The sequence below is a fragment of the Hyperolius riggenbachi genome, chromosome 1 (assembly GCF_040937935.1).
Source record: "Hyperolius riggenbachi isolate aHypRig1 chromosome 1, aHypRig1.pri, whole genome shotgun sequence".
NCBI classification, from domain to species: Eukaryota; Metazoa; Chordata; class Amphibia; order Anura; family Hyperoliidae; genus Hyperolius; species Hyperolius riggenbachi.
The window spans coordinates 173,273,501-173,295,409 of record NC_090646.1 but is presented as its reverse complement, the minus strand read 5'-3'; positions in this window follow the sequence as shown (position 1 = coordinate 173,295,409).

Genomic DNA, 21,909 nt, shown 5'->3' with positions numbered 1-21,909 from the left:
GTTCGGGTAAATAAATACCCGAACCACGTCATATCTCCGCCATTTGTCTGTGGGTTTAGCTTTGGGTAGGCAGGCAGGGTAGTTCGCGCTCCAGCCACGCTAGCCAGGGTCCCCCCAGTCATTGTGTCGCTGCTGGGAATAGTAGTACACCGCTCGCTCAGCCACACTATATAGCATTCTGTTTACTGCCACTCTGTGTCTGCTGGGAATAGTAGTACACCGCTCGCTCAGCCACACTATTTAGCATTCTGTTTACTGCCACTCTGTGTACCTCGCTCAGCCACACTATATAGCATTGTGTTTACTGCCACTTTGTGTCTGCTGGGAATAGTAGTACACCGCTCGCTCAGCCACACTATATAGCACTGTGTTTACTGCCACTCTGTGTCTGCTGGGAATAGTAGTTCCTTTGAAACTTTACAATCAATTTTCTCAAAAACTATTAGCTCTTTTTCAAATATTTTTTTTCCTCTTGTACCCACTCCCAAGGTGCACATACCCTGCAAATTTGGGGTATGTAGCATGTAAGGAAGCTTTACAAAGCACGAAGGTTCGGGTCCCCATTGACTTCCATTATGTTCGGAGTTGGGCGCGAACACCCGAACATCGCGGCGATGTTCGGTGAACGTTCGCGAACCCGAACATCTAGGTGTTCGCCCAACACTACTTTTGATCTGTTCTGAGGTGCCCTTAAAGGACCTCTGTCATGAAAATCTTAAATTTAAAATATATGTAAACTTATACAATTAAGAAGTATGTTTCTTCCAGAGTAAAATGAGCCATAAATTACGTTTCTCCTATGTTGCTGTCACTTACAGTAGGAAGTAGAAATCTGACAGAACCAACTGGTTTTGGACTAGCCCATCTCCTCATGGGGGTTCACATGGATTTCTTTATTTTTAAAATGCACTTAGTGAATGCCAAAGAAGTGTACAGTGAGCAGGGAGTCTGGCCAGCATTTTTGTATAAATCTTTTTCAGGGAGTGTATTTTTAAAGAATAAAAGCCTTGCTGAGAATCCCCTATGGAGAGATGGACTATTCCAAAATCTGTTGGTTCTGTCAGATTTCTACTACCTACTGTAAGTGACAGCAACATAGGAGAGAAGTAATTTATGGCTCATTTTACTCAGGAAGAAACAAACTTCTTCTTATCAGTGGTGCTTGGATACCCCTTTTCAAAATCCAGATTGGATCCGGATCCAGATCCCCAGATATCCGATCTGGGTCGGATATCCGAGTTCAAAATTTTCCAATCTGGATTCGAATCGGATATCCGACCTCAGTATCCGGGGTATCCGGCCGGATTCGGATATCTGGATAGAAAAACCAGAAGTGCCCTTTAAATTGCTTGAAAAAGTTTTTTAGGGTAAATGAGGCATGTACCATCATTATTTTGTAAAGGGGGAACACTAATTAATGATGTGGGGACTTCAAATACCCCCCCCCCCCAAAAAAAAATGACTGTCAATTAACATTAGGCCTAGGTACCAGACAGCGGTCGTGCAGCGCACATTGTGTCCAAAGGCAAACCGCACAACTGGGACATGACAGTTTTCAGCCAAGACACCTCCAACAAATTACGCAGCAATTGTGTTTTGGGTTAAATACAGGTGGTATCAGTGGCCTGTGGCACCCTGGCCTGGTGGTGGTAGCTACACATGCAGCAGGAGCAGGGCAATGCAGCAGCAGCAGGTGTAAGATGTGCCAGGAGCATGCCGGACGTGGCACGTGGTAATTGGTACTTAGTACGTGTCACGTGGCACTTGGCATGCGGCACATGCCAAGTGTCACGTGGCACTTGCCAAGTGTCACGTGTCACTTGCCAAGTGTCATGTGGCACTTGGCATGTGGCACTTGGCACGTGTCACGTGGCACTTGCCAAGTGTCCCGTGCCACGTGGCAGGTGCCGAGTGACAGTCAGAGAGCAGAGGAGAAGACACTAGTGCACACTAACTGTCATACTGCCACTGCTCACAGCACAGCAGTTCTGTAGAAAGCTAACACAATGGTACTACTACTCTAACAACTACTAGCACTGACTGCTGTACTACAGTACTAACTACACAATAACACAGTAATCCTATCCCCTAATCCCTAACCTAACCTATACCTATGGCTAATAGCTGGCCAGCAGGCAGCAGCTAGCCTGGTCTGTGCTCAGCACACACACAGACACATAGCAGCTGCATGGAGCACACACTGACTGTCACACACATGACATCAAGCTAATTAATGATTTAACAATAGTGTAGTGATAGTGAAGGGGTTAATCACTGAACAGCTTTCGATTTATTACTGTATGTGTACAGCCCTTACTAGGCTAACAGCGCTGGAGCACGCACTCTAACTGTCACACTATGACATCAATCAAGCTAATAAATGATTTAACAATAATGTAGTGATAGTGAAGGGGTTAATCACTGAACAGCTTATAACTGTGTACAGCCCTTGGCCCAGCAGCACTGGAGCACACACTCTAAAGCTGGCCACTAACAATCCAATTTCTAGCGAAAAATCGTTCGAGCGATCAGAAATTCTGATCGGACGAAAAATCGTTCACTACACCATCAACTAACCAAGCATTGTTTCCTATCTATCACGACCACCAAGAAAATCCAAATTTTCATTCCACGAAAATTCATTCGGGCGACATTTTTTTCACTTGTTCATAATCAATTGTGTCCACCAATGGAGATTATTTACAACCAATCCGATCAGAATTTCTGATCGCTCGAACGATTTTTCGCTAGAAATTGGACTGTTAGTGGCCAGCTTAACTGTCACACTATGACATCAATCAAGCTAATTAACGATTTAACATAGTGTAGTGATAGTAGTGAAGAGGTTAATCACTGAACAGCTAGTTTATAACTGTGTACAGCCCCCTTGCTAGGCCACCACCAGCACTGGAGCATGTCTCTCATTGAGCATTCAGCAAGCTACGATGATCTGTCTCATCTTGGCAGCCCTCCTTACTGTACAGGGGGCTGGCCAGTGTTCCTTTCTGTGCCAGGGCTTAGGCTTGGAGGCCTCTGATTAGCTCAATGAGGTCAGATGGGGATTGCAAGGGTTCTCCTCTGTGATTGGTTGCTAGGGCTTCTGCTGGGAGCCCTCTGATTGGCTCCAGGACATCATCACCTTAGTTACAGTATTTTGGATCCAGATATCCGCGGATATCCGAGTTATGCGGCCAAATATCCGCAGATAGTTATCCGGATTTGGGCCTAGGTATCTGGAATCCGAATCCGGTCGGATAGCTGAAAAAAGTTCGGATATCCGGGTTACCCGGATATCCGGAATCCGGATGAGCAGCCCTGCTTCTTATCTGTATGTGTTTTACATTTTAAGATTTTTGTGACAGTTCTGTTTAAGTAGTCATTTGATTTTTGATCATGTTGGAAAAATAATTTTCTCAGGTGATACTTGTTTTGTTTTTGTATTTTATTGTTCTGTCACAAAATGTACTTGAATGCAACACCTCTGTACATACAGGTTATTTAATACTTATTTTTTCATCTTCTCTTTAAATGTAATGTTTGGAGTTGCATCAGTGAAAAAGGAAGATAAACAAAATGGTTACATAGTTACATAGTTACATAGTTACTTTGGTTGAAAAAAGACATACGTCCATCGAGTTCAACCAGTACAAAGTACAACTCCAGCCTGCTCCCTCACATATCCCTGTTGATCCAGAGGAAGGCGAAAAAACCCTTACGAGGTAAAAATTCCTTCCCGACTCCAGATGGCAATCAGATAAAATCCCTGGATTAACATCATTGGCATTACCTAGTAATTGTAGCCATGGATGTCATTCAACGCAAGGAAAGCATCTAAGCCCCCTTTAAATGCAGGTATAGAGTTTGCCATAACGACTTCCTGTGGCAATGCATTCCACATCTTAATCACTCTTACTGTAAAGAACCCTTTCCTAAATAAATGGCTAAAACGTTTTTCCTCCATGCGCAGATCATGTCCTCTAGTCCTTTGAGAAGGCCTAGGGACAAAAAGCTCATCCGCCAAGCTATTATATTGCCCTCTGATGTATTTATACATGTTAATTAGATCTCCTCTAAGGCGTCTTTTCTCTAGACTAAATAAACCCAGTTTATCTAACCTTTCTTGGTAAGTGAGACCTTCCATCCCACGTATCAATTTTGTTGCTCGTCTCTGCACCTGCTCTAAAACTGCAATATCTTTTTTGTAATGTGGTGCCCAGAACTGAATTCCATATTCCAGATGTGGCCTTACTAGAGAGTTAAACAGGGGCAATATTATGCTAGCATCTCGAGTTTTTATTTCCCTTTTAATGCATCCCAAAATTTTGTTAGCTTTAGCTGCAGCGGCTTGGCATTGAGTACGATTATTTAACTTGTTGTCGATGAGTACTCCTAAGTCCTTCTCCAAGTTTGATGTCCCCAACTGTATCCCATTTATTTTGTATGGTGTTAGACCATTGGTACGACCAAAATGCATGACTTTACATTTGTCAACATTGAATTTCATCTGCCATGTATGTGCCCATATAGCCATCCTATCCAGATCCTGTTGCAATATAACACTATCTTCCTCAGAGTTGATGATTCTGCACAATTTTGTATCATCTGCAAAAATAGCAACATTGCTCACTACTGTATCCACTAGGTCATTAATAAATAAATTGAAGAGCACTGGACCCAGTACAGACCCCTGTGGGACCCCACTGCTAACAGTCTCCCATTTTGAGTATGATCCATTGACCACAACTCTTTGTTTTCTGTCCATTAGCCAGTTCCCTATCCAAGCACACAGACTCTTCCCCAGTCCTTGCATCCTCATCTTTTGCACCAGACTTTTGTGGGGAACAGTGTCGAATGCCTTAGCAAAGTCTAAGTATATCACATCTACAGCATTCCCAATATCCATATTAGCATTCACTACCTCATAAAAGCTGAGCATGTTAGTCAAACAGGACCTGTCTTTAGTAAACCCATGTTGATGCTGAGAAATAAGATTATTTTCTACTATGAAGTCATGTATAGTATCTCTTAGTAACCCCTCAAATAGTTTGCATACAACTGATGTTAAGCTTACAGGTCTATAATTTCCTGGATCTGATTTTTTGCCCTTCTTAAATAATGGGAAAACGTGGGCTGTACGCCAATCCACTGGGACTCTGCCAGTTGCAAGAGAGTCACAAAAGATAAGATAAAGGGGTTTATCTATAACTGAACTTAATTCCCTTAGGACCCGAGGATGCATGCCATCCGGGCCAGGTGCCTTGTCTATTTTTAATTTATTTAGTCTTGCCTTTACTTCTTCCTGCGTTAAGTATTTAATATTACAGTTAGAAGATTGAGACTCTTCCGCCTCTGTAATTTGCAACAGTGCTGTTTCCTTTGTAAAGACAGAAGCAAAGAAAGCATTTAATAACTCTGCCTTACCTTGGTCATCCACCATTGAGTTCCCACCCTCATCCTTTAGGAGTCCTATACAGTCAACCTTTCTTTTTTTAGAGTTGATGTACTTGTAAAACTTTTTTGGGTTAGATTTGATATCCCTAGCGATTTGATTTTCAGCTTCGATCTTTGCCAGCCTAATTTCTTTTTTACAATTTTTATTGCACTCCTTATAATTGCTTAGTGCAGTCTCGGTCCCCTCCTGTTTTAGGACCTTATAGGCATTCTTTTTCCTCTTCATTTTATCTTTAACCTTTCTATTCATCCATAGAGGCCTTTTTTTATTCCTAGACATTTTGTTTCCATATGGGATATACATACTACAATATTGATTGAGAATACGTTTAAAAGCTTGCCATTTCCCTTCAGTGTCCTCCCCTTGTAGTACATTATCCCAGTTCACCAAACTTAGTGCCTGCCTGATTTGATTGAACTTTGCTTTTCTAAAATTCATAGTTTTAGTGGTCCCGCTGCCCCGTGGCCTATCAGTCACCAGATCAAACGTTATCATGTTGTGATCACTATTTCCCAAATGTTCTTGAACCTGCACATTTGATACATTATCTGGTCTATTCGAAATGATCAGATCCAGTAACGCATTCCCCCTAGTTGGTTCCGTTACCATTTGAGTCAAGTAATTGTCCTGTAGTGCTGCCAGAAATCTGCTGCTTTTACCAGAATGGGTAGCCTCAATACCCCAGTCAATGTCTGGAAAGTTGAAGTCGCCCATAACTATGACCTCATTTTTACTTGCCGCTTTTTCAATTTGCTGTAGTAATTGCAGTTCTGCAGCTTCATTAATATGAGGTGGTCTGTAGCATACCCCAATAAGCAATTGGCAACTTTTATTTCCACCATGAATATTTACCCAAACGGACTCCACATCTTCGCAATCTTCCTCCATCTCATCGTTGAGGACAGCTGTAAAAGAATTCTTAACAAAGAGACAAACCCCTCCACCTTTTTTCCCTGTTCTATCCCTCCTGAACACATTGTATCCTTTTAAATTGGCTATCCAGTCATGACTTTCATCCATCCATGTCTCGGTTATTCCCACAATGTCATAGCCTTTGTCATTCAGAATGAACTCTAGTTCATCTATTTTATTTGCAAGGCTCCGAGCATTGGTTATCATGCACTTTATATTTTTACCACCACATTTACCAATTTTGTTTACCTGAAATGGGCTACTTGAAGTTTTACCAACCTCCTTAATCTTTACACTGTCCCCACCCCCCTCTCCACCCCCCATAATGTTAGGCTCCCACTGTCTTTTTACCTTATCTTGTCTATATGTTGAGACTTTATCCTCCCGCCTCCCCCCAGATCCTAGTTTAAAATCTCCTCCAACCGTTTAGCCATCTTCTCCCCCAATGCAGCTGCACCCTCCCCATTAAGGTGCAGCCCGTCCCTGCTGTAGAACCTGTAGCCGACTGCAAAGTCTGCCCAGTTCTCCAGGAACCCAAACCCTTCCTTCCTACACCAATTTCTCAGCCACTTATTTAACTCCCTAAGCTCCCTCTGTCTCTCAGATGTAGCACGTGGCACTGGCAGTATTTCAGAGAACACCACCTTGGAGGTCCTTGCTTTAAGTTTATCTCCAAGTACCTGAAAATCATTTTTGAGGACCTTCCATCTCCCACTAACTTTGTCATTGGTGCCAATGTGTACCATGACAGCCGGGTCTTCCCCAGCCCCACCCAATAATCTGTCAATTCTTTCCGCTATATGCCGAACCCGAGCACCCGGGAGGCAACAGACTGTACGGCATTCACGGTTTCTTCGACAGATTACCCTGTCTGTGCGCCTAATAATTGAATCCCCTACCACCAGTACCTGTCTAGCCTTAGCTGCACTCCTATTCCCTTTCTCGTTACAGCAGTCTGCCCCTTGGTTGCTAAGGAGCACATCCTGCTGCAGCATTGCTACTCCAGAGTCGTCCTCACCAATATTACGCAAACAAGCATACTTATTAGTGAGGGACAACTCGGGACTAGCCTCCCTGCCACTTTTTCCCCTACCCCTTCTAACTGTGACCCAACTAGCGGCTACCTCTGCTTCTTGCTCCGGCTTTACTCCACCCACCTCATCTTCAAGGGTTCCATCAAGTGTCTGGATCGTGAGATCCAAGCTCATCTCCATGTTGTGTATGCGTCTCAGTGTTGCGAGATGCTTATTTAGCTCTGCGACTTCCGCCTCTAACCGAGCAACACGCACACATCCAGGGCAACAGTAAACACCCTCAATCCGCTGATCAAGGCATGCATACATGCTGCAGGATGTACACTGTACTGCATTGTCCAACATGATGACTATTGTGTGGGGAAAATTTATTTAAAGTAAACTATGGTGGTAAAAGATGAAACGGGAGAGTGAGTGACGTTCGGGAGTAAGTGTAGCTGGGGTGGAAGAGGGGGAGGGGTGGAGGAGGGGGAGTGAGTAAGTTGGGGTGGGGGGGAGGAGGGGGAGGAGGGGAGGGGGAGTGAGTGAAGCTGGGGTGGAGTCCTCAAAACTTAAAGACTACACCACAACGTGTTAGCACATTCTAACCAATGCAAAAAAACCGCAATATTGGTTGAAGGTTTTTTTTTTTTTTTTAGTCCTTACCTGTTTCCTCTCCCTTCTCTCTTTGTGCCTGTGTTCTAACGCCTGTTTTTTAACGCCTATGCCACTTGTGTCGAAGCCACTTAGTGAGCAAGCCACAGACTGAGCAAGCTCAGTACTGAGACCTGAAGCTGTCCAAATACCTCGTGTTACAGCTAATCCCTCCCCCTAGCTGATTGACAGCCTGCTGCAAACAGAGAAAAAAAAATTGTACTTTTAAAACAAGCACTTGCTGTTAGATATCTGATGAATCGCTATGCACAAGCCCCAGATATCAAAGCAGCAACACACACACACTTTACAAACAACAGCAATATAATATAATCAGAGCTCACAATCTCCCAGCAGTGAAGTGAAAGCAGCCCACCACCAAGATTAGAGCTGTAGCTTACACTTCCTGTTAATTAATCACCTGTGTTACAGCTAATCCCTCCCCCTAGCTGATTGACAGCCTGCTGCAAACAGAGAAAAAAAAATTGTACTTTTAAAACAAGCACTTGCTGTTAGATATCTGATGAATCGCTATGCACAAGCCCCAGATATCAAAGCAGCAACACACACACACTTTACAAACAACAGCAATATAATATAATCAGAGCTCACAATCTCCCAGCAGTGAAGTGAAAGCAGCCCACCACCAAGATTAGAGCTGTAGCTTACACTTCCTGTTAATTAATCACCTGTGTTACAGCTAATCCCTCCCCCTAGCTGATTGACAGCCTGCTGCAAACAGAGAAAAAAAAATTGTACTTTTAAAACAAGCACTTGCTGTTAGATATCTGATGAATCGCTATGCACAAGCCCCAGATATCAAAGCAGCAACACACACACACTTTACAAACAACAGCAATATAATATAATCAGAGCTCACAATCTCCCAGCAGTGAAGTGAAAGCAGCCCACCACCAAGATTAGAGCTGTAGCTTACACTTCCTGTTAATTAATCACCTGTGTTACAGCTAATCCCTCCCCCTAGCTGATTGACAGCCTGCTGCAAACAGAGAAAAAAAAATTGTACTTTTAAAACAAGCACTTGCTGTTAGATATCTGATGAATCGCTATGCACAAGCCCCAGATATCAAAGCAGCAACACACACACACTTTACAAACAACAGCAATATAATATAATCAGAGCTCACAATCTCCCAGCAGTGAAGTGAAAGCAGCCCACCACCAAGATTAGAGCTGTAGCTTACACTTCCTGTTAATTAATCACCTGTGTTACAGCTAATCCCTCCCCCTAGCTGATTGACAGCCTGCTGCAAACAGAGAAAAAAAAATTGTACTTTTAAAACAAGCACTTGCTGTTAGATATCTGATGAATCGCTATGCACAAGCCCCAGATATCAAAGCAGCAACACACACACACTTTACAAACAACAGCAATATAATATAATCAGAGCTCACAATCTCCCAGCAGTGAAGTGAAAGCAGCCCACCACCAAGATTAGAGCTGTAGCTTACACTTCCTGTTAATTAATCACCTGTGTTACAGCTAATCCCTCCCCCTAGCTGATTGACAGCCTGCTGCAAACAGAGAAAAAAAAATTGTACTTTTAAAACAAGCACTTGCTGTTAGATATCTGATGAATCGCTATGCACAAGCCCCAGATATCAAAGCAGCAACACACACACACTTTACAAACAACAGCAATATAATATAATCAGAGCTCACAATCTCCCAGCAGTGAAGTGAAAGCAGCCCACCACCAAGATTAGAGCTGTAGCTTACACTTCCTGTTAATTAATCACCTGTGTTACAGCTAATCCCTCCCCCTAGCTGATTGACAGCCTGCTGCAAACAGAGAAAAAAAAATTGTACTTTTAAAACAAGCACTTGCTGTTAGATATCTGATGAATCGCTATGCACAAGCCCCAGATATCAAAGCAGCAACACACACACACTTTACAAACAACAGCAATATAATATAATCAGAGCTCACAATCTCCCAGCAGTGAAGTGAAAGCAGCCCACCAGCTCTGCCTTTTCGACCTGGTCATACAGAGCTACAGATGCTAGCTAGAATCATTAAATTCAAGAGGAAGAAAATGGCCACAAGAGTCCCTGGTGGGATGTGTACCGTACTGATCAATTTGTCTTTTATGAGAGTTGACACGCCGAAGAAAAGAATGACTTATTTTTTATCTGAAGAAAATTGCAGGAAGACAGGAAAAAAAAACAATTCCACCTGGAACCTGGTGTAGCTGCGTTCTGACATGTCCCTTGCACTTCACTGGATGTATGAAGCAAACATGGACTCCCTTGGCTAGCATACATTTCCCTCCATTTGTAAATTATAGCTACAAGCAAATATTGCTATTATCATTGTTCCCCGGACATCATTTTGCATTTGTGCTAGGATAATAACCTAAACTTTACCTTTATAATGAGTACTCACTCACTACTATCCCTAGCTGAAAGTTCTTAACAAACATACAGTGGGAATATAACTAATTAATTTTCAAAGAAAAATGAAGTTGTTTTCACTATACATCTTTTATGTTGTAGACGATGCTTTATTACTGTTGCAAGTAACTCATTTGGTAGAATGTGTTCTACAATGTAAACATACTCCAATACCTGTATTCCTCGTGCACTGAGATCAATAAACTAGTATTTCAGCAAATTTTAATTTTGAAAAACATGCATAATTATCTTTTGTTTTCTAGGTTTTGTAATACTTTACTGATGATCTCTTTAGTTGCAGTAGTGCCTGAATCACACACCTGAGACAAGCATGTTGGTAATCCAGTCAGGCTTGAGTCAGGGCACCTGATCTGCCTGCTTGTTCAGGGTCTGTGGCTTAAAGTATTGGAAACAAAGGATCAGTAGGATTGCCAGGCAAATTGCATTGTTTAAAGGAAATTAATATGCTAGCCTCCATATCCATCTCACCTCACTTTCCCTTTCAGATTATTCAAAACAATTGCAAGACAAATGTATTCAAGACATTTCTCTAGTTCATTTGACTCTGTTCCATTTTGTAATAGGTGTCTTGTTGCTATTATAGGCAACATCTTTGGCTTGACCTCTGTCATCTGCGTGCAACAGAACTTGAATAGGACAACAACCTGAAATTACTTTATTTTTCTTTGGAGGAGAGAATATCACTTTATGCAGACAACATGTATGGATCACTGGAAACAGTTCTATCTATGTATCAGGATTTGAGTGTATTGTCAGGAAGCAGCTAAGCAGTTGAGCAGTTAAGGCTGCCATACACTGGTCGATTGCCACCAGATCAACCAACAGATTCCTTACTGATTAAATCTAATCAGAGAGGGATCCATTGGCTGCCCATACACTGCACACAGATGTTGAATCGATTTCAGCATAAAATTGATTCACAACCTGTGGAGCTGTCGCTGCCTCTGCCTGCCTCACCTCCTCCCCCCAGCCAGCAGCAATGATATTACCTGTCCAGCGGCGCGAGTCCCCGAGTCCGTGCTGTCCCTTTCTCCGGCTGGCTTTCTTTTCTGTCTTCTCTTCACTTCCTGTCCCATCCTGTGAGAAGTGGAAGTTCAAACAGTAAAGGGTGCTCTACTGTTTGAACTTTGCCTTCTCACAGGACGGGACAGAAAAAGAAGAGATGAAGAAGAAGGCCAGACGTAGAAAGGGACAGCACTGACCCGGGGACTAGAGATGGCCCGAACCTCCAATTTTAGGTTCACAAACCGGGTTCACAAACCTCCCGCGAAAGTTCGGTACGCGCAAACTTTCGCGAACCGCAATAGACTTCAATGGGGAGGCGAACTTTAAAAACTAGTAAAATTTATGCTGGCCACAAAACTGATGGAAAAGATGTTTCAAGGGGTCTAACACCTGGAGGGAGGCATGGCGGAGTGGGATACATGCCAAAAGTCCCGGGGAAAAATCTGGATTGGACGCAAAGCAGCGTTTTAAGGTCAGAAATCACATTGAATGCTAAATTGCAGGCCTAAAGTGCTTTAAAACATCTTGCATGTGTATACATCAATCAGGGAGTGTAATTAGAATACTGCTTCACACTGACACACCAAACTCACTGTGTAACGCACCGCAAACAGCTGATTGTTGTGACTGACAACAGTGACTGTCCAGCTGATCAAATTTGGTCTGTCCACAATGAAGTAACAACCTTATTATCTTTGGTGTGCAACCCCCCGAGACACTCATGTAGCCCGTGGTCATTGCTTCATTGTGATACGCAAGCCCCTTCACTGCAACAAGGTAATGATCACGAAGGGGAATGGGCACATGCACATGCCTTTTGTTTTGTTGTTGCAGCCGCAGTGCAGCCAGAAAAATTAGGCAGGCATGTACACGCACCAGAAAAATAATTATAGCCGCCGCTGCTAGCAGCGGCCTAAAAAATGTAGGAATCCGCCTAGAGTCCTGGACCCTGTTGGTGGTGGCGGAGAAGGCAGTCAAGCGGCCTGTGGGCAGAGGCGCTGTGTGGGGAGTGACTTAGTCTCGGGGCAGGAAGCCAGTCACACGGCGTGCAGGCAGAGATGCTGTGTGTGGGGACTGACTTAGTCTTCGGGCAGGCAGTAGCCCTCAAGGATCCATGCCTCGTTCATTTTGATAAAGGTGAGGTACTGAACACTTTTGTGACTTAGGCGACTTCTCTTCTCAGTGACAATGCCTCCAGCTGCGCTGAAGGTTCTTGAGGCAGGGCAAGACAGAAGTTGGATGGAAAATTGGGACAGCTCTGGCCACAGGTCAAGCCTGCGCACCCAGTAGTCCAAGGGTTCATCACTGCTCACAGTGTCTACGTCCACACATCCACACTTAAGGCCAGGTAGTCAGCTACCTGCCGGTCCAGGCGTTGGTGGAGGGTGGATCCGGAAGTGCTAAGTCGAGGCGTTGGACTAAAGAATGTCCACATGTCCAACATCACCATGAGATCGCTGGAGCGTCCTTGCTTGCGTGGACATGGGAGGAGGATTACTGGCAGTGGTACCTTTATTGCATTGTGCTGTGACATCACCCTTAAACGCATTGTAAAGCATAGTTGCCAGCCTGTTCTGCATGTGCTGCATCCTTTCTGCCTTCTGGTGAGTTGGTAATATGTCCGCCACTTTGTGCCTATACCGAGGGTCTAGTAGCGTGGCCACCCAGTACAGCTCATTCCCCTTTAGTTTTTTTATATGGGGGTCCCTCAACAAGCTGGACAGCAATAAAGATGACATATGCACAAAATTGGATACAGACGTACTATCCATCTCCGATTGCTCTTCCTCAGTGTAAATCCTCCTTCTCCCCCTAGCCACGAACAATACCACGGGAACGTCGAGCAGCACAAGCCCCCTGCAACGCCTGCGGCGGTTGTTATTCTGCCGCCGCCTCCTCCAAAGAAACACCTTCCTCATCATCCGAGTCTGACTCCTCTTCCCCACACGACTCTTCCTCCTCCTCCCCCCTCTGTTCTCCCGCAGGTGTTGAGGAAACATCCGATTCTGATGAAAATTGCTCCCACGACTTTTCCTGCCGTAACTGTTCCTCTTCATGCTCCTCCACAGCTTGATCCACCACTCTACGCATGGCACGCTCCAGGAAGTAAGTGTACGGGATCAAGTTGCTGATGGCGCCTTCACTGCGACTCACCAGGTTGGTCACCTCCTCAAATGGCTGCATGAGCCTGCATGCATTTCACATCAGTGTCCAGTTCGGGGGACAGAACATCCCCATCTCCCCAGATTGTGTCCTTCTACTGAAATTGTCGAGGTACTGGGTGACAACTTTCTCCTGTTCTAGCAGGCCAGAGAACATGACCAGGGTCGAATTCCAGTGAGTCGGACTATCAAATACCAAGCGTCTCACTGGCAAGTTGTTTCTCAGCTGAATGTCTGAAAAGCGTGTCATGGCCGTGTAAGACCGCCTGAAATGCCCACACAACTTCCTGGCCTGCTTCAGGACGTCCTCTAAGCCTGGGTACTTTGACACAAATCTTTAACCTCTTGAGGACTGCTGTGTTAAATCCCCCTAAAGATCAGGCACATTTTCATTAAATTGACCACTGCAGCTTTAAGGCCAAGCTGCAGGACTGCAAAACACAGCACACAAGTGATTCCTCCCCCCTTTTCTCCCCTCCAACAGAGCTCTCTGTTGGTGGGGTCTGATCGCCCCCCCCCCCCCCCAGTGTTTGTTTATTTGTGTTTATTTATTTGTTTTTGTTTTTTAATAAAAAGTGTTTTTTTTTCTTGTTGTATACCCCCCTCCCTCCCTACCCCCGCCGGCCAATCCCTGTGATCAGCTGTCATAAGCTTCAGCCTATGACAGCCGATCACCTCTATGGCTCAGGAGGGGACAGCCGTGTCACACGGCTGTCCCCAGTACAGCGCTGCTGCTGATCGCAGCGCTGTACGGGTAATTAGACGGTGATTACGCCGTCTTAAAGTGTTAGAGACTGAAGAGGGGGCAGAGCTCCGCCCTCCGAGAATGAGATGTGCGCGCAGCGTGCTCGCGATCTTATTCAAAACAGAGCCCCAGGATTTTATGGCAATCGGCGTTAGGCGGACCTGGGGCTGCCGCCGCGGCCATGCCCATCGGCGTGACGTGGTCGGCAAAAGGTTAAATGACTAGATTCAGCACATGTGCTATGCAGGGTACATGTGTCAGCTTTCCCAAATTCAAAGCGTAAAGGAGATTGCTGCCGTTGTCACACACCACGTTGCCGATCTCCAGCTGGTGCGGGGTCAGCTACTGATCTACCTGTTTGTTAAGAGCAGCCAGGAGAGCTGGTCCAGTGTGACTCTCCGCTTTGAGGCAAGACATGTCTAATATGACCTGACACCGTCGTACCTGGCATGCAGCGTAGGCCCTGGGGAGCTGGGTCTGTGTAGCTGAAGAGAAGATCGCAGCACCAGTAGAGTTGAACTGCCACTCAGCCAAGGAGGAGGACGACAGTGAAGATGATGTAGCAGCTAGCAGGAGGAGAGGAGGTGGCAGGAGGCCTGCCTGCAAGTCGTGGAGGTGTCACAAGTTGGTCCGCTGCACAGCCACGTACTCCCTGTTTGCCAGCGGTCACCAGGTTGACCCAATGGGCTGTGTAAATAATGTAGCGGCCCTGATCGTGCTTGGCAGACCAGGCATCCGTGGTCAGATGGACCCTTGACCCAATGCTGTGTGCCAGAGATGACACCACTTGCCTCTCAACTTCACGGTACAGTTTGGGTATTGCCTTTTTAGAGAAATAATTGCGGCCTGGTATCTTCCACTGCAGTGTCCCAATGGCCACAAATTTATGAAATGACTCAGAGTCCACCAGCTTGTATGGTAACAGCTGGCAAGCTAACAGCTCCACCACGCCAGCAGTCAGACGTTGGGCAAGTGGGTGACTGGCAGAAATTTGCTTCTTTCGCTCAAAGATTTCCTTCATGGACACCTGGGTGTTGTGGGCAGAGGAGCAGGAACTGCTCAAGGGCAGAGGCGGAGTGGAGGAGGGTGGCTGTGAAGGTGTAAGAGAGAAAGCAGTTGAAGATGCTGCACCTGAAGGAGGAAGAGGAGAAGGGGGGTGGCTTTTCTTTTGTGTGCTGCTTTTGCTCAGGTGCTCTTCCCATTGCAGTTTGTGCCTTTTCTCCATGAGCCTTCGTAAGCCACTTGTCCCTACGTGAGTGTTGGCCTTTCCACTGCTCAGTTTTTGGAGGCAGGGACAACAGATGGCATTGCTCCGATCTGAGGCAGACACATTAAAAAATTTCCAAACCGCTGAGCCCCCATGGGGTGATGGCACTATGGTGGCATCAGCAGCTGACGTTGAAGGGCATGTTGGCTGGCTGTACATAGGTGGCAATACATGGCGCCGGACACTGCCACCAGCTTTTTCTGACAATGAGCTACTCCTGCTTCTTTCAGCAACTTGCCTCCTCCTACTCCTCTCTGACTTTCCCTCTGAACTGTCCCCCTGTTCATCTCCTCTGTTGGGAACATACGTGGGATCCGTATCATCGTCATCATCATCCTGCCTCAGACACCTCCAAAACTGCACCAACAGCAAGTACTTCATCATCTTCACACGTTACGCCCATAGTGTCGCCGCCTAACTCAGACATATGAGGTGGTGTAACTTGCTTAGCTCCTTCATCTGGTTGTAACAATAATAGCTGTGAATCAGTTAATTCCCCACCAATAAACTCCTGCGAAGTGTCAAATGCAACGGATTTGGTGCTTGTACTAGCGCTGGTGGCTGCGGAAGATGAGGTGTTCTGTGTTAAATAGTCAACCATGTCCTTACAATCTTGGGAGTTGATGGGACGTGCCTTCTTCTGAGCACTGTACTTTGGTCGAGGGCCGCAAGAAATCACATCAACACGACCTCGCACAGACCTGCCGGGTGGCCTTCCTCTGGGTCTGCCACAGTGGGTGCATTGTGAACATCAGGTAGGTAGATGCAGTGATGGATATTATTATGTGCACCTGTCACACACAGACAGGTAGCAGACAGACACAGTGACACTGCATGCGCTCACGTAGGTAGGTGGGTGCACTGTGAACAACAGGTAGGTAGGTATATGCAGTAATGGATATTACAATGTGCACCTGTCACACACACAGGTAGTCACTGAATTTGCTGGGCCTGGCAGTGGCACACACACAGTATGAATTATCAAGGGTGTCTATGCAACACAAGTGTCAGTGGGACACACAGAAAAAAAAATCACAAGAACAAGATTAGCTCTCAAAAGAGCTGTTGTGGGGTGCTATTTTAGCAATATGAATCAGCAAGGAGAAAGCTAAGAAGCCTACAAGAGCCTAACTAATCTTTCCCTATGAGAGAGTCTTCAGCAGCTGTCCGTTCTCTATTTACTGCAGGCACACGAGTGAGTATAATGGCCGGCGGTGCTCTGCCTTTTATAAGGGGGGAGTGGCTCCACGAGGGAGTGTAGCCTGATTGACTACAATTAGGGATGGTCGGAATGCCAATTTCCGATTCCGCGGTAAATCCGCATTCCGTCATGTACCAATTACCGATTCCGCTACCAATTTCCGCATTCCAATGCGGAATTTCCGCCGGAAATCGTGGAAATTCCGCCCGACTTTAACCTTGATTTTCTCAAAAAAGACCTAAAAAAAGACCTTATAGTTTTTGAGAAAATCAATGTTAAAGTCGGGCGGAATTTCCGCGATTTCCGGCGGAAATTTCCGCGATTTCCGGCGGAAATTTCCGCGATTTCCGGCGGAAATTTCCGCGATTTCCGGCGGAAATCCGCCTATGGCACTTGCATTACCGATTTCCGCATTCCGATGCGGAAATGTAATTTCCGATCGGAATTTCGGAAATTGCATTTCCGCGGAATCCGAATGAGCATCCCTAGCTACAATGTGCCTGCTGACTGTGATGTAGAGGGTCAAAGTTGACCCTAATGGTGCATTATGGGGGCGAACCGAACTTCTGAAAAAGTTCACGGTTCTCCGCGATCACGAACCCCCGGAAGTTCGTTGGGAACCGTTCGCCAGCGAACCGTTCGGGCCATCTCTACCGGGGACTTGCGCCAGGGGGACAGGTAAGATTATTGCTGCATTGGTCATGGCCGAATCGAATGCCGCTAAAAACATGCTCACGACCTGCCAGCAATCAAGCAAAATCTTCAGCTCGGATAGATCGTCTGAATCAATCGATTTCGAATGGAACTCGGTTGATCGGTCAACATTTGCATTCACGATTTTACAGCAGATTCAATCACAGTAAAACTTCTGTTTAACTTGTATTCTTTCTACTTTTGTTTTCTGCTTTTGAATAATGATTAGGCTCTAGTAATGGAGTTATTTATTTGTACACTGTTCTAATTTGCTGACATGCTGAATCTGAGCCTTCCTCTTCCCATTCATTATTGAGTGTAGCCATGCCTGTCAAACAATTCCAATGATAATTTGTCACATCAGTGGTTTTACGGCAACTCTATTTTACAGCAGTCATAATTATTTTGTGATGACACGTTCTGCTTATAGATCAGCCAGAAATCCAAATTTGTCTTCTTTTGGAAATGGAAAGCACAAAGTCAATTCATGATTTGAACTGATAATAAGTCTGTATTTACAGTCTGCCATTATTTTTAACATATGTAGGGGATGACCTTTAGGTGATTCAGGAACCAGTATTACACTGTATTGTTGTGCAACCTTATAAAATGACCATGTGAGTTTGGAGAATGAACAGGTCTGTGTGACATAACGACAATAGTGACAAAAGCATTCATAATAAAGGTTTTGTGATCCAAACACAATAAATAAAAACATTTTAGTTCATCATTAATTTTTGTTGCACTGATGGACCCTGAAGTGGTGAAAACCAGCCTTCCATAGATGCCCCATTCAATCAATGTATCATTTTTCTTTTGTGGTCCAGCAAAGTGTACACCCATCAGAGCAGGGACAAGGTCCTCCAGCACCCAAGGCTAAGACACCAAAGTGCGCCCCTCCATCCCTCCCACCCCAGCTGTCACACACTGATTGCTATTAGACTAAGACCTCCTCAACCTCCCCAACACCTTAATATCTAGTTATCTGGCTTGCAGTCACTGCTATGTATCCCCTTTTCTTATTTATTTCTGCTTCATACACAATTAGAAATGACAGCTGAATGAATTGTGCGCCCCCTCTTACACTGCGCCCTGAGGCTGGAGCCTCTTCAGCCTATGCCTCGGCCCGGCCCTGACACCCATAATTGTTCCTTATTGCTGCTGCTTGATTTTTAACATGCTGACTACCCTCAGAACTAGCTGCTAAAGGTATTCATGGCTATTTGAAATTGTCAACGCAATTTAATTTTTACCTAAGTAACCTCTGTATTTTTCAGTTGGTTCTCTTACACAAGTCTCACATATCAGGCAGTAAAATCTCTATTGTGTTCTGTTGACAGGATCCTTTGTACATGTGCATGGACACCCTGGAACAATGTAGATTTGTGCAGTTTTCATGTTAAAAGAAAATACTGATGCTTTTTAATCTCCAAAAGATGAGTCACCATTAAAGAAATGCTCTACTAATGTTCTTACCAGTTCTACTGATTCCATTGAAATGCCTGTTTTGTGTCTGGGGAAAAAACAAGCTCTGAATTAATTTTTTTCTACAAAGTGAGCTTCTGTGGCTTAGAATGTTTCTGACAGGTTCACTGCTGAGTTCTCTGTATACTTCATTATTTTTTGTGTACCAATATTGTATGTGGGAGGGTAGACAAGTGAAAATAATATGTGTGAAATGTTACATTGTAAAAGGACTTTTGGCTTATTAAATGGTATCAGTTAGCACCATTTGTCATTGATCAGCTATAGTCACTGCATGCGTACAAAAAGGCACATGCTTTGTTATGTGTAGCTGTGTGAGATGCCCGATGCAGTCATTGACTACGTTTTACAACTTTTACCAACACTCAGTCATGTAAAGATAGTTTGTATAGATCACTTTGTACCAATAGTGAAGTTTGCAAAACTTTTCTAGCCATCTTCTAGATGCTTTTAGCCCATTATGGACTTTGTGAAATCTTTGTGCCTATACATTTAGCATAGGGAGTATGGGGTTGATTCACTAAGCTTAATTGTTTTTCTTTTTTTATGTTCTAGAACATGTAGAATTACATCTAGAACATGTGATTTTTCAGATCAAATGGGATGAAAAATGTACAAGTGTTTAGGTACACACCCAAAATGATTTTTTAATGTAATAGAAAGAGAATGCACCTGACATTATTTGTTCCTTCGCCTCATTTGAATTGTAGAAGTCACTTGTAATAATGATTAAATGTCTTCTATCTAGAGCATAAAAAATATTCTATGGATACCCCTGTACATACTAAACTTGAATCCTTGCAGGTAGTGGCAATGCCTTAGACTCAAAGAGAGGCCAACATAGCGTAATATTGTTTTTATTCCAGATAAAAAAATTAAAATTTACACTCACAATTCTGCAGATAAAAATGCGCATATACAAGTAAAATCCTCGTGGCCTGGCGTCTCCTTCCGCGTTAGGGCTCCGCCCTACTAGTTTCGTCAATGATGACTCATCAGGGGCATGCCCCTGATGAGTCATCATTGACGAAACAAGTAGGGCGGAGCCCTAACGCGGAAGGAGACGCCAGGCCACGAGGATTTTACTCCGCCCTACTAGTTTCGTCAATGATGACTTATCAGGGGCATGCCCCTGATGAGTCATCATTGACGAAACTAGTAGGGCGGAGCCCTAACGCGGAAGGAGACGCCAGGCCACGAGGATTTTACTTGTATATGCGCATTTTTATCTGCAGAATTGTGAGTGTAAATTTTAATTTTTTTATCTGGAATAAAAACAATATTACGCTATGTTGGCCTCTCTTTGAGTCTAAGGCATTGCCACTACCTGCAAGGATTCAAGGCAAAGAGTGTAACACAAGCGAGCATGCTGGTCAGATTGGGTCAGCCATAACACAGGGTAAGAGGCTAGGACACTTAAAGTAGCCCTCATATGAGGAGGAACTTGAGGTGCTGGGTCACAATAGTCTCTCTCTGTGTGTGGTGCACATTTGGGTGAAAAATCTCAAGCATACTATGCCATAGTGCGTATATATATATATATATATTTTTTGTCCCTGCATATACCATTGAGAATACGGCTGAGAACATAGGAAGATTGCATCTATCCATACGGGCTGGGCCAAACGCGATTACTGCCAACTGTTGTGATTGGCACTTGGATTTGGTGAGCACGTCTACTATCTATATGAGGATAAGGCATGTTGAAGTAGAAATTTCGTTCGATTATAAACAACTTTGACATTTGGGACCTGATAACTAGGACTTTTTGCCGATGTACATGTTATAGGTGTTTCAGTTAGAAGACACCACTGTGGACTTTATATTTAAGGAAAAGATCAATTAGGAAAGTGTTGTTAACCCCCCCTTTTCTTTTATACAGGCTATTATAAATATCTATGAGTGCTGTGAAAGTGTTTTTCCATACAGGAGAATAGGACAACAAAGCATGTGTATAATCTTTAATCCTGTTGCCATTTGTGGGTAGATTTCTAATACCATAAGCGTAGAGTGGGTAGCTGTGGCCACAAACCTAACAACTGATGATTTACATTTGAGACCTGTTGAGCGCTACTATCATTGTATATATCTTCTAGATAATTGTTACTGCCTGGCTCTAATTGGTCAGTCTATTTTGTCAAACAGTGCGTAGTAGTAGTAGTAGTGGTGGTAGTAGTGGTGGTGGTGGTAGTAGTAGTAGTAGTAGTAGTAGTAGTAGTAGTAGTAGTAGTAGTAGTAGTAGTAGTAGTAGTAGTAGAACTAGTACTAGTAGTGGTGGTGGTGGTGGTGGTGGTAGTGGTGACGTGGTGGTGGTGGTGGTAGTGGTGACGTGGTGGTGGTGGTAGTAGTAGTAGTTTATAATCACAAACAAATTATATGGTGCTGGATATAGTATATAGTACTAGTATACATCACCACTAAAAATAGTAGTGATATAACCCAAGGTGAAAGTCATTAAGAAAGGGACCATGGACATGGTAATATCACATAAAGGTGAATTTTGAACGTTTAAAATGTCTCAAAGCAGAATTGGAATCAAGAGCCGTGTCAAGTGCTACCTTAGACCTTAGACCTACCTTAGGAAAACATGAAAAAAGAGGCCTATTTATTCACAAGTAAAAAGATTATTTTGCCAGAAAAATAATAAAATGAACAAATGATTTGTTTACATATTTATAGAATATGCACTGCATTTATAAACAGGCCACTCATTGGAGTCCAGAACATTTGTCACCCTCAAAGTGATGAATTCCTTAGCAGACAATGGGGAGCAGTGGTGTTTGTTTCATATACACTGTTTACCACTTCAGCCAATTTTTACAACTCTTAAAAAAAAAAACACTAGAAGGAGAAGTAGCCAGTGTGACTCTTTTTGCAACTTTT